General features: G+C 40.2%; 2 protein-coding genes across 2 annotated transcripts in view; one reads left to right on the top strand and one right to left on the bottom strand.

The window, feature by feature from the left end:
* The window catches only part of NEURL1B (neuralized E3 ubiquitin protein ligase 1B), a 442008-nt gene that overhangs the window by 95379 nt on the left and 332040 nt on the right, over positions 1-14589 (bottom strand). The window lies entirely within an intron of this gene.
* The window catches only part of UBTD2 (ubiquitin domain containing 2), an 84649-nt gene that overhangs the window by 50717 nt on the left and 19343 nt on the right, over positions 1-14589 (top strand). The gene's annotated exons all lie outside the window — the stretch shown is intronic.

The raw sequence follows: 14589 nt of genomic DNA, 5'->3' as shown, positions 1-14589 counted from the left end.
AGGTTTGAAAAATGATTAATTTTTAATCATTAATATACAGTTGAAGGGAAATGGTTCTGAACTTTTTCTTGTTGCTTTTTGAGGGAGGAAGGAGGGAGTGAAGTTGCAGTATGTTGTGACTTGTTTTCAAACTAGCCATCTGTCTGTCAGCTGAAAATCACTTAAGCTAAATAGTGAAAAGACTCAGTTTAAAGTAAAGGTAAATGAGAGTGGGTGGGAGTTTTAAAATCTGAATCTCTTGTATGTATGTACGTACATACGTACGTACGTACATATGTACGTACTGAGCAGGCTGGATTTTGCAGTCAAGCAAAGGAGTAAAATCTTTGAGACCTTACAAGACCATTAATGTAGCTCCAGCTGGGTATAAATGCCTCTTTATAATTCACATATGTTCATGAGATCATACGAAAAGCTCTCCCATCCTCCTGTTCTAAACAATGGCAGTGATTAGCAATGAGTTGCTGCTAATCGTGGTCATCGGATAGAATGTAATGAGCAGTATTATCCTCCATGAAATTTGTCTAATCAAATTGTTCCAGTTTTGTTAAACTTTTTCACCCCCATCTCCCTGAGAAATGAGATGAGACATGAATAAATAAAGTGTAAATATTTTCTAAGATTCTTCAATCCATATTCTCAGGCAGTAACTATAAAACATACTAGGAAGGAATTGTTTGCTTTGTTTTTCCCTTCCTCTACCTCACATTTTTAATGAGTATGTTTTACAGTGTTTTAATTTATTAAATAAGAACACCAAAATCTTGCAAGATTGGATAACGCCACAAGAGGTTTTGTTTTGTTTTGTTTTGTATTACTGCGTGCACCTGCAGTTCCTTTGCAAACCAGCAGTGGTCACCACTGATTTAAATACATACTGCTTTTCACAAAAGCCTTCCAAAGCAGTTTACACAAGGACATACTGTATGTGTCATAAAGTTGTTTACGGTCTGTATTGAGAGCAGATTTTCTGATGTAAACATTCCATTCTCAAAGAAGTTTTCCCTTTACTTTCCATCTGATTAATTATTAGATTCTGTCTTGCTTGGAGAACAATTCCTCCTGGTATCTCCCATCCAGTATCCCCTTTCTTTAAATAAATTTGGGATCTGATTTAGTCAGAAAACAGGGCTGGTTGTGTTGCCAATTCTTTTTGCTGTTGTCCCCACTCCAGTGTTAATAAGTTACAAAGATTTACTGAAAGCAGTGGTTTGGACCTAAAAATACATACTGCCCAGTTCTACTGAACGCAGTCCCAGATATGGGATGCTTCCTCAGACATTGTGGAAATTCTACTTCTGAGTATTCTAAAAGGAATCGTTTTTAATTCTTGTCACTTAACCTTCACTGTGGTATAAAACATTTAAATTTCTTTCTGCATCTGGGATGCTGTCTTCCATCATGTCCTGCATTTCAAGAGAAAAATACTTCATGTTCACAGGGTTCTAATAATGTGATATTAAGCCATAGAAGAACCGAAATGCAATTTATAGGAAGTATCTAGCAATCAGCCAGTTGTCAGTGAAGTTCCAAAATCTGTTACTAAACTACACACACACACACAAACACACACACGCACGTGAAAAGTGAAATGTCCCCTGTGCAAGCACCGAGTCACGTCTGACCCTTTGGAGGGACACTGCTTTTGCAGTGTTTTCTTGGCAGACTATAGAGCGGGGTGGTTTGCCATTGCCTTCACTGCCGCCTACCACTCTGTGCCACACGCATACACTAGCATGCTTGCAGTACAACCATGTTCAATGAGAACTCAATTTGTAACAACAAAGCTCCATACCCTAAAGCAAATAAAGTACCTAATGAAGGAAGTAAGGTCCTTAATAAGGTTGAAATGACCAGTACAGGTAGTACTTGCTTAACAACAATTCATTTAATGACGGTCCAAAGTTACAATGGCCTTGGAAAAAGTGCTTTACAACCTGTATTCGCACTTACGACTGTTGCAAACCATCACTCCACCCCCATGATCACGTTATTACAATTCGGACACTTGGCAGCTGGCTTGCATTTACAACCAGTTGCAGTGTCCTGCAGTCACGTGATCATGATTTGTGATCTTTTTTGCCAGTTTCCGGCAAGAAAGTCCACTGGGGAAGCTGGATTTGCTTAACAACCGCGGTGATTTAACAACCATTATAAAAATGGTCGTAAAATCTGGCCAGTCACATTGTGACTCATTTAATGATTGTACTGCTTAACAACTAATTTTCCAGTCCCCATTTTGGTTGTTAAGTGAGGACTACCTGTACAGGTCTTCTAATCCAGCACTGTCCAATCATTGCAGGGGACTCTATAATTGGACAAAATTATCTAACAAATGGCTCAACATACTCTTTTCCTTTGAGGACTAATAGCAAAGTTCCCTGCAGAAGGTAGTGCTTGCAATTAATGAAAGCTAAGCTGGAATTTACAGCTTCCCAAAATCTAAAGCAGCCTTTCTCAACTTTTTGACCCTGGAAGTACCCTTGAAATATTTCTTCAGGCCCCAGGGAAGCCCTGCACATTCAGGCTCAAATATAGGCATTATATTTACAAAATTACAAAATGCCTATACAAAATATAGGCATTATAGTTACAAAATTATTATATTCATTTCATGTGTAGACCTGTATATATGCATTAATGGTGTCCTTAAACTAAAAATAAAGAATGAAACTTACCTCTTTAATGTGAAGTTGCCCGTATTCGAAATAAATTTTTAAATAAATCGGGATCTCCCAGGGAACCCCTAGTGACCTCTTGTGGAACCCTAGGATTCCAAGGAACCCAGGCTGGGAAACCCCAACCTAGAGGCTTACTCTCACAGATGGAACAAAAATTGCATTTGGTGCATCTACTTCAAACTTTCACACGGACCCTCTTAGACTTGTTTCAGATGATATTTAAAAGGTGGAATACTTGTATTGCAGTGATGTGACAGCAAGAGCACTGGTATATTTTGACTGTTAATAAGGCACAAATAGTTTATCAGTTTAAATACCTTCAGGCAAGAGGGCTTGGAGTTACTTGATGTTTTAACAACATTTTCGTAACCCCTGAGATAAACCTAATTTACATAATCCAATAGTAGACAGAAATAGACAGAACAGTAGACAGAAGAAAATTTATTACCTGAAGAAATAGAGTTTATAAATTTGTTGTTGTTCATTCGTTTAGTCGCTTCCGACTCTTCGTGACTTCATGGACCAGCCCACGCCAGAGCTTCCTGTCGGTCGTCAACACCCCCAGCTCCCCCAGGGACGAGTCCGTCACCTCTAGAATATCATCCATCCACCTTGCCCTTGGTCGGCCCCTCTTCCTTTTGCCTTCCACTCTCCCTAGCATCAGCATCTTCTCCAGGGTGTCCTGTCTTCTCATTATGTGGCCAAAGTATTTCAGTTTTGCCTTTAATATCATTCCCTCAAGTGAGCAGTCTGGCTTAATTTCCTGGAGGATGGACTGGTTGGATCTTCTTGCAGTCCAAGGCACTCTCAGAATTTTCCTCCAACACCACAGTTCAAAAGCATTGATCTTCCTTCGCTCAGCCTTCCTTATGGTCCAGCTCTCGCAGCCATATGTTACTACGGGGAACACCATTGCTTTAACTATGCGGGCCTTTGTTGTCAGTGTGATGTCTCTGCTCTTAACTATTTTATCGAGATTTGTCATTGCTCTTCTCCCAAGGATTAAGCGTCTTCTGATTGCCTGACTGCAGTCAGCATCTGCAGTAATCTTCGCACCTAGAAATACAAAGTCTTTCACTGCTTCTACATTTTCTCCCTCTATTTGCCAGTTATCAATCAAGCTGGTTGCCATAATCTTGGTTTTTTGAGGTTTAGCTGCAAGCCAGCTTTTGCACTTTCTTCTTTCACCTTCATCATAAGGCTCCTCAGTTCCTCTTCACTTTCAGCCATCAAAGTGGTATCATCTGCATATCTGAGATTGTTAATGTTTCTTCCAGCGATTTTAACTCCAGCCTTGGATTCCTCAAGGCCAGCTTGTCGCATGATGTGTTCTGCGTAAAAGTTGAATAGGTAGGGTGAGAGTATACAGCCCCGCCGTACTCCTTTCCCAATCTTAAACCAGTCCGTTGTTCCGTGGTCTGTTCTTACTGTTGCTACTTGGTCGTTATACAGATTCTTCAGGAGGCATACAAGATGACTTGGTATCCCCATACCACTAAGAACTTGCCACAATTTGTTATGGTCCACACAGTCAAAGGCTTTAGAATAGTCAATAAAACAGGAATAGATGTTTTTCTGAAACTCCCTGGCTTTTTCCATTATCCATCGGATATTGGCAATTTGGTCCCTAGTTCCTCTGCCTTTTCTAAACCCAGCTTGTACATCTGGCAATTCTCGCTCCATGAATTGCTGAAGTCTACCTTGCAGGATCTTGAGCATTACCTTACTGGCATGTGAAATGAGTGCCACTGTTCGATAGTTTGAACATTCTTTAGTGTTTCCCTTTTTTGGTATGGGGATATAAGTTGATTTTTTCCAGTCTGATGGCCATTCTTGTGTTTTCCAAATTTGCTGGCATATAGCATGAATTACCTTGACAGCATCATCTTGCAAGATTTTGAACAGTTCAGCTGGGATGCCGTCGTCTCCTGCTGCCTTGTTATTAGCAATGCTTCTTAAGGCCCACTCAACCTCACTCTTCAGGATGTCTGGCTCTAGCTCACTGACCACACTGTCAAAGCTATCCCCAATATTGTTATCCTTCCTATACAGGTCTTCTGTATATTCTTGCCACCTTTTCTTGATCTCTTCTTCTTCTGTTAGGTCCTTGCCATCTTTGTTTTTGATCATGCCCATTTGTGCCTGGAATTTACCTCCGATGTTTCTAATTTTCTGGAAGAAGTCTCTTGTCCTTCCTGTTCTATTGTCCTCTTCCACTTCCACGCATTGCTTGTTTAAAAGTAATTCCTTATCTCTTCTGGCTAACCTCTGGAATTTTGCATTTAATTGGGCATATCTCCCCCTATCACTGTTGCCTTTTGCGTTCCTTCTTTCTTGGGCTACTTCTAGTGTCTCAGCAGACAGCCATTTTGCCTTCTTGGTTTTCTCTTTCTTTGGGATGTATTTTGTTGCCGCCTCCTGAACAATGTTGCAAACTTCTGTCCAGAGTTCTTCCGGGACCCTATCTACTAAGTCCAGTCCCTTAAATCGATTCTTCACCTCCACTGCATATTCCTTAGGAATATTAGTGAGCTCATATCTAGCTGATCTGTGGGTCTTCCCTAATCTCTTTAGCCTGATCCTAAATTGTGCAAGAAGGAGTTCGTGATCTGAACTACAGTCAGCTCCGGGTCTTGTTTTTACCGACTGTATAGATGTCCGCCACCTTTGGCTGCAAAGGATGTAGTCAATCTGATTTTGGTGTTGTCCATCTGGTGAAGTCCATGTATAAAGCTGTCTCTTAGGTTGTTGGAAGAGAGTGTTTGTTATGCAGAGTGAGTTGTCTTGGCAAAATTCTATCAGTCTATGTCCTGCTTCGTTTTGTTCTCCCAGGCCATGCTTACCTGTAATTACAGGTGTCATTTGACTGCCCACCTTAGCATTCCAGTCTCCCGTGATGAAAGTAACATCTCTTTTAGGCGTGTTGTCCAGGAGGTGCTGCAGATCCTCATAGAACTGCTCTACCTCAGCTTCTTCAGCATCTGTGGTTGGGGCGTATATTTGGATCACTGTGATGTTAGATGGCTTGCCCTGAATTTGAATTGAGATCATTCTATCGTTTTTTGGATTGTATCCAAGCACTGCTTTAGCCGCTTTACTATTAATTATGAAGGCTACTCCATTTCTTCTGTGGTCCTCTTGTCCACAGTAGTAGATCTGGTGGTCATTTGATGTGAAGTGGCCCATTCCAGTCCATTTCAGTTCACTGATGCGCAAAATGTCTATCTTTAATCTTGACATCTCACCAATAACCACATCCAATTTGCCCTGGCTCATAGATCTTACATTCCAGGTTCCAATGGTGTGTTGATCCTTAGAACATCGGATTCGCCGTTCACCACCAGCACCGTCGGCCGCTAGCCGTCCTTTCGGCTTTGAGCTAGCTGCATCATCACGTCTGGGGCTAGTTGAACTCGTCCTCTGTTCCTCCCCAGTAGCATTTTGACCATCTTCCGACCTGGGGGTCTCATCTTCCGATGGTATACCCACATATCTCTGGTTGTACTGATCCATTTAGTTTTCACGGCAAGAATACTGGGGTGGGTTGCCATTACCTTCCCCAGGGATTGCATTTAGTCTGACCTCTCTGTCATGACCTTCCATCTTGGATGGCCCTTCACGGTTTAGCTCATGGCATCATTGAGGTGCTTAAGCTCCAGCACCACGACAAGGTAACGATCCTTTGCTGAAGAGAGTTTATAAATACTTTTAATGAATTGCCCACTATGGAACAAAATAGCTAAATTGTTCTGGTTAAGAGAAGAGCTGATTAATAAACAGCACAGTTACCATCTATAACTTCATCCCCTCTTAACCTTAAAAGCTCTGAAAAGGAGGGAACAATTCATGAGACAGTGGCAACTGTAAAAGTGGGGAAGGAGAATAAAGGCAAGTCCTACAACATGAGGCAATGCAGCCAAAAACACAATGATCATCCTCTGCAGAAAGATAAGCTTACAATCTCAGTAGGGAAATAGGTTCAGTTAATAGTGGAGATCAATCCCTTGTATGAAAACAATTTACATGTCTCCCCTTCCCAAGGGACAGCAACTCATACAGCCCCTTGCCATAGAGATCTAGGGCCCCTGCAACCAGCTGCATTTAATTTTTTAAGATCCCGTCATAATGGTATCCAAACTTGCCCCTTGGATTTAATAAGGAAACAAATGTGGTCAGACTAAGCATCTCAAACAAAATAACACCATGCACTGATTCAGTAGCTAATCTTACCTCAAGACATGAAATTCTTGTTATTCAAAGAATAAATAAAAACAAACCTGCCCATGTGTTAAACTGACACTAATAGTGCCCAAGTTATAAATGAAATGAGGGACGCGATGGCGCTGCGGGTTAAACCGCTGAGCTGTCGATCGGAAGGTCGGCGGTTCGAAACCGCACGGCGGGGTGAGCTCCCGTTGTTAATCCCAGCTCCTGCTCACCTAGCAGTTCAAAAACATGCAAATGTGAGTAGATCAATAGGTACCGCTTCAGCGGGAAGGTAACGGCGTTCCGAGTCGTCATGCTGGCCACATGACCTGGAAGTGTCTATGACAACGCCGGCTCCAAGGCTTAGAAACGGAGATGAGCACCGCCCCCTAGAGTCGGATTTGACTGGACTTTACGTCAAGGGAAACCTTTACCTTTACTTTTTATAAATGAAATATGTCCTTCTGGTTTTGTAAATAACGGGAGGACTGAACACAATAAATAACTAAGTCAGGAATCTATAGGTAGTGTATCCATCCTAGTGTGGAATTTAGCAGGATAGAATGCTCAAGCTACTGACGAGGATTCTCTAAAGTTACTAAAATGATATAGTATGTTTGCAAGAAACGTAGATCCCAGAAAACTGATACAATTTATTTAGTTGGCTTTAAATCATGGGTTACTCCAGCAAGGAAAGTAAATTCTGTGGGCCGCCCTTTTGGGGGGTTTGACTATCTTGTTAAATAGGAAGTGGAATTTGGAGGCAGTACAAATAAATCTGGACTGTAATCCCTCTTTCCTATAGTGAGATTTATGATGATGAATAAGATTGTCCTAGTAATAGTAAATGTTTTTATGCCTCCCAAATATGCTAAATCTCAGAATTAAGACCATGGTCTACACTTGAAAATCCCACTGATGCTCTCTAGAAGACAATACCCACAAGATGCTATTATCTTAGTGGGTGCTTTTAATGCAAGAATGGGGAGTGATAAACACAAAATAGCAAAACTTGACATTGATAAACTCTACCTTACTTTCCCTCATTCTTTGAAGTGCTCCAAAGTAAACCTTGCAGGGCTTAAACTTACAAACCTACTTTACAAATGGAATTTTCACATATTGAATGGCTCTCACACAAAAGATTCTCCCAATAATTTTACATACTTATCAACAAATAGAATAGCAATGCGTGTGTATCTTCTCTGCCAAAATAGGAAAATTTCAAAATATGGAGGTTATCCCATGAGGCTATAGTGATCACCACCCATCACCTTCCAATATGCTGGCTTTGAAGTCAGTGGAATGCTGAAAATACCAAATATTTGCACTAAAACTTTTGGGCCCAAAAATAATTAAATGGTCCATTAATTTAGCTGATAAAATCACTGCAATACTTCACTCAAGCCATCTGGCATGTATTTGTCTTAAATTGATTAAAGCTGACCCAGCTTCTTCAATTATTTTTAGCTTCTTTAATTATCCTGAGTACTATCAACAAACAATTGAGCATTTGAAACCAGAATTAAGGCAGGACATTTCTAAATTAAGTTCATTTCAACAACATAGTCACTGGTTTGATGTAGAATGTAGAACAGTATGTTGTATGGGTAGGAATTTGGCAAGAAGAGCAAAAAGATAGTTGTTCCCCATGGGTAATCATGGAACTGCTTAGGAAGAAAAGGGAATATAAACTTCTCCTAAAGCTCAAGAAGTTATTTATTTATTTATTCAGTTTTCAAATTTCTACTACCAGCCATCTCCCCCAAAAAGGGGGACTCTGGGCAGTTTACAATAAAATCAACAATTAAAACCATAAAAGATATAAATTACAATATAAACAACCGTTATACTGTAAATAGAGAATAAAATAGATATACAGTAAAATCCAAGGAGCAAAGATCTCATTCATTGGGAAGGGCTCTGCGATGCTAACCATGCCCAGGAAGAACTATTGCCCCTCCCACCCCAGGCGAGGCAGCAGAACCAGATCTTCAAATTCTTCCGGAAAGCCGGGAGCAAAGGGGCCTGCCTCACCTACGGGGGCAGAATGTTCCAGAGGATGGGTGCTACTGCAGATAAGGCCCGCCTCCTGGACCCCGCCAAGTAGAATTCCTGTACCAGTGGGGTCCATAGCATGCCCTCTCTGCATGACCAGGTGGGACGGGTTGAGGTTATGGGGATGAGACGGTTCCTCAGGTAACCTGGCCCCATGCCATCTAGGGCTTTAAAGGTCATAACCAACACCTTGAATTGGACCTGGAAGCAAACTGGCACCCAATGCAGCTTGCGCAGCAGTGGTGTCACATGTGCTGATCTTGGGGCACTCATAACTGCCTGTGCAGCTGCATTCTGGACCAGCTGAAGCTTCTGGATACTCTTCAAGGGTAGCCCCATGTAGAGCGCATTGCAGTAGTCTATATGGGAGATGACCAGGGCATGAGTGACTGTTTGGAGGGCATTTCGATCCAGGAAAGGGCGTAACTGGCGCACAACACAAAGTTGTGCAAAGGCCCTCCTGGCCATGACTGCCACCTGCTCTTTGAGCAGGAGCCATGAGTCCAGAAGAACCCCCAGATTACACACTGGGGCTGAATGGGGCAGTGCAACCCCATCCAGAACTAAAGATGGTAACTTCCCAGATACAGAAGAGCCACCAACCCACAGCAACTCCGTCTTACCAGGGTTCAGCTGAAGCCTCTTGTTCCTCATCCAGACCCCCACAGCCCCCAAGCACTGAGAAAGGGCAGCCACCGCATTAGTTATATCAAATTACTCTTTGGTACTCACTCCTGACTGTCATAGATTCTAAAGATACAACATTATTCATTATTATGGTAAATGCTAATTTGGGGGAAGATAAGCATATCCTAGAGGCTAGAGTATCCAAAGAGGAATGGGAGAACCATTATACTAGATTGTTTGCTCCCTAGCTCAGTCCTGTTAATTCTCCAATTAATCTAAATCCTAGTGACACTATACCCTGCCCCCCTGTCTCTCTGAAAGAAATCAAATCTCTGATCCTGGTGTTACCATTAGGCAAAGCCCCAAGAGAAGACTATATCCGTGGTGATTTATTAAAAGTTAACATCATTTGGTAGAAGCTTATATTGCTTATACTCTTTAATATTAATTCCTCTGGCCAACTTCTCCAGGGCTGGAATACAAGCATAGTGATCCCAATATACAAAAAAGGTGATTATAGCCACCCAGAGAACGATAGACCAATTATCCTGATTAGCATCACAACTAAAATTTACACAAAACATCTAGCTATTAAATTAGAGGACTGGGTCATTGATAGCAATGTGCTTGCAGAGGTACAGGCAGGGTTTATAGCAGGATATACAACAATTTATCATGGTTTTGTACTGGATCATCTGATAAATAAGTATGTAAAACACGCTAACAGGAAACCATTTGTTGCCTTTGTGGATTTCCATGCAGCTTTTGATTCTATTGATAGAAACAAGCTATGGATTAAGTTAGATCAGTTGAATTTGGATAGAAAGTCATTGATTTTAATCATGACTTTATATACAAATACTCAAATTCAGGTTAGGATCACCCCAGTAGGACACCTGACAGATAACATCAAGACTTTTAAAGGGGTGGGAAAGCCAAGAAATTTTGGGAGCAAATATGTATTACAACTCAAAAGATCCTTAAAGTTAATATACAATTGAAACCAGAACTTTTTCTTTTGGGCTTGTTGGACCAACAACTTGAAAGAAAATTTGGGACTCTGTTTCTGTACATGATAACAGCAGCAAGACTTTTGTACGCACGAAGATGGAAAGATGCACAAATTCCCACAATGGAAGGATGGATGGTGAAATTAATAGAATTGGCACAGATGGCAAAATTGGCACATTGATAAGAGAAAATACTGTGACTGGATTTGTTTCAACATGGAAACCACTTTTGGACTATTTGCATGTAACTGAAAAAAATGAGGGTTTTGATTTTGGGTTTCGATGATTAGAGTGTTAGTTTTTTTATAGAAATAATGTTAGTTAAGGTTTAATTAGGAATAAGAGATTAAGCTATTATAATATGCATTTATATATGTGTTGGAGAAAGTCGGAAGTCACTTTCTGTTTATCTTTTCTTGCTATCCTTGCCCTTTTTAGTTTTTCTTTTTTCTTTCAGTTTTTTATTCAAGCTTCTCTGTACTTCATATTTTAAGTGTATTCTGAAACTTTAATAAAATTCTTATAAATAAAAGACTTTTAAAGGGGTGAAATAAGGATGTGTGCTTGCACCTCTACTATTTAATCTATTTATTAATGATATCTTTCCAGCCCTGAACAGAGATTTTTTTTTCCAGTAAAGATGGGAAATAGGAACTTGTCTGTATTACTTTATGCAGGTGACTTGTTGCTTATATCCCATTCTCAGGTAGCTTACACAGACAGTTAAGAGTATTGGACACCTATTGCTCCTCAGATTGTCTAATCATGAATGCTGAAAAACAAAGATGGTGGTATCTGGAGAAAAAAGGAAAAGCTATAAATGGAGAATTGGGAAACATAATATAGAGCAAGTTCTCTCTTATAGATACTCGGGCATCCTTTTTATCACTTCAGGTAGTTGGCATTCTCACTGTCAGGCCCCAAAAATAAAAACTGGGAAAGCTTTGGCAGGAATAATTAAAGTTCTGGCAGACAAGTGGTGGCTGACAAATTCCCCCAATCCTAACTCGCCTAAGAACCAAGTTGGTCCTTTACTTTTCATACACAGTACAGTTATGAGAAATTTCTACCCCTTAGGATACGGAATTTTTTCAAGATAAGCTCCTTAGAACTGTTTTAGGTGTGCCCAATGGTACTATTACTCCCTTTCTCTGTGCAGAAACTGGTTCATACCCAATTAAAGCCAAAATAATTGTTAGGACATTTAATTATTAGGTTAGGCTCCTCTCACTGTTTGATCCTTGACTTATTAAGCTGTGGCTACTGGAGCAAATGAATTTCTCCACTCCTTCCCGCACCAGTTGGTTTACATTTTTATCTAATTATATGCATACCGTTGGTTTTTCTCCAGAATTCTTTTTAAATTTAAAGAATGCAGACAGTAATCTACTATTTAGAAACAAAGTGTTGGATGTCTTCACCCAAAGAAATTTGTTTATCACAAAATAAAATTGCCCCTTGTTCACATTCAATTTTGGTTTTATTAAGTGCATGCCATGATCTGAGTTGTGTTACAGTGCCATCCTTCACGAAACTACAGTTCAGCAAATGGCATCTGCAACTAGAGAGGACCAATTTCTCAATATCCCTATAATATGCACTTCTGCCCATGTTCCAAGGAAATTATAGAAGATTGTACACATTACTTATTGTACTGCCCTATTTCCTCTTCAGCATGTGGAAAAATTTTGGAGCCCCTCTTGATAGGAAAATTGTTTTGGCTTGATTCACATAAAATTGAATAATTAATTTAGACAAGGAGACACCACTATGAGGGTTAGTAAGCTTTGCACAGGCTGCTGCTTAACAGAGAAATAATTTTATCAAAGTTCCTAATGTTTTTCCATTATTTTATCTGCTATAATAACAATGTTTTAATGTTCTTATTGATTTTTAGAACATTTTAATGTATTTTATTAATATTTGGCCACTTTTATGTAGGTTTTGTCTTATTTGTTATGACTGGTGATAAAAACAGTAAACAAATTGATACTGTCTTCACTGCCTTTCATCCTTTTGGTCAGGCATAGTTTCACTCATAGTATATATGTTCTTTTTAGAGAAGGGTATACTTCTTCATTGGTTTGGATTCCCATTTGTTGGTGTGATGAAATTCCAGAATAAAGCAGTCATCTTTGCAAATTGAGGAATTTGCAAATAAGTTTATAAATTAAAAGAAGAAATAACCAGTTTGTACAACTGAACAACATACATGTTAAATGATTTCCAGGATTGGAATGACATTCTATACAATCCTGTGGAAAGTGGAAAAAAAAAAAGATAGGTCTTCAGCCAGTAGTGACTTCCAATATTTTGAAGATGACATTTGGGGGCCCAAAGACACAAGACATTAGAAGTGCACAATACAGTGGGTTTTAACTATCAAGTGAGATGGGCAAATGATTTTGGGTCAAAAGCCTCATTCAGTTTTATAAATCATAATTTGTTTACTTACTACTTTAACATTTCTATATCCCTGCTTAATCTCAAAACACTGGGCAGCATGCAACAAAGCAAACACATAAAAACAGCATTCTGAAATGATCAGCCCTTCCCAGAACTAAGATTAAAAACACAGTGGAGCAAAGTTTAACTGCTCTACCAAACACCCTCAGATATCTGGGGAAAATGAGTTCCAAAGTAAGGAAACCACTATGGAAAAGGCCTGCTGTCCAGCCCATATCCTCTTCCAATGAGGGTGGGTCCCAGCAAGCCCTAGGGATCCACACTCCCAGAACTTTGTAGGGCCTAAGAATGAGAGGGACAAGAGTCAATGTGATGATATGATTCGATTACATCCCAGCCAGCATTGCATTTCATAAATATACATTAAATTTTAAATATTCATAAAAACTTATTCAGTGCAATGAATCCTTAATTTTAAAATAATTAAAATATATTAAAAAATAAATGTGCAATACCTAATTAAATAAAGCAGTATTAAATAGCTAAGCTTATTTCTATCTCTATTATTATTGTTTGCTGATAATGTTTTGGATAATGGTATGAATGATTTTTCCCATTAAATTACTTTAATTTGCTTTGGAAAATATTTCTGTCCTATATTATATTGCTGTTGTAAATGTAGCCAGGCTGCATCCTATATGCCAGCTGCAGAATCCACATTCCCCTCAAGTGAGAGATGCTCTTTATTACGTACAGAGTCAGATAGCCCAGTCCCTCCCAGTGCTGGAGATAACAACAGCTTAGTCCTTTTTAAAATGAGAAATTAAAGAGAAACAGTGAACCAAAGCTGGGAAAGACTGGGGCTAACATTTTCCCACAGCCTGTGAATGAGGTCTGGAATCCCAAGGCACCAGGGATGTCTGTGTAAGAGATAACAGAGGATCCATGTAGCGCTCTACATGGGGCTACCCTTGAAGAGTATCCGGAAGCTTCAGCTGGTCCAGAATGCAGCCACACGGGCTATTTTTGGTGTCCCTAGAAGGGCACACATAACACCTTTGATGTGTGAGCTGCATTGGGTAACAGTTTGCTTCCAGGTCCAATTCAAGGTGTTGGTTATCACCTTTAAAGCCCTACATGACATGGGACCAGGCTACCTGAAGGACCGCCTCTTCCCTGCTACACCAACCCGTCCCACCCGATCATGCAGAGAGGGCATGCTGCAGACCCCGTCAGTAAGAGAATTCCATCTGGTGGGGTCCAGGAGGCAGGCCTTCTCTGCAGTAACACCCGCCCTCTGGAACATCTTGCCCCTGGAGGTGAGGTTAGTCCCATCGCTCCTAGCCTTCCAGAGGAATTTGAAGACCTTGCTCTGCCACTGGGCTGGGGGCAGGGAGGAGAATAGTCAGACTTGGGGTTGACTAGTGCCTTGAAGCGCCCTTCCTATGCAAGGACTGAATGAGATCACAGCCATCTGGACTTTATTTATATTTAGTAGCTATGTGAAATTGTTTTATAGTGCACTTTTATACTGGAATTTTATTATATATTTATTGTTTTTTTTATTATTATTATTTTGTTGTAAACCGCCCAGAGTCCCT

The sequence above is a fragment of the Candoia aspera genome, chromosome 2 (genome assembly GCF_035149785.1).
Source record: "Candoia aspera isolate rCanAsp1 chromosome 2, rCanAsp1.hap2, whole genome shotgun sequence".
In the NCBI taxonomy this organism is placed as follows: domain Eukaryota; kingdom Metazoa; phylum Chordata; class Lepidosauria; order Squamata; family Boidae; genus Candoia; species Candoia aspera.
The sequence above is the reverse complement of the archived record's forward strand: the minus strand, read 5'-3'. Positions and strand labels throughout refer to the sequence as shown.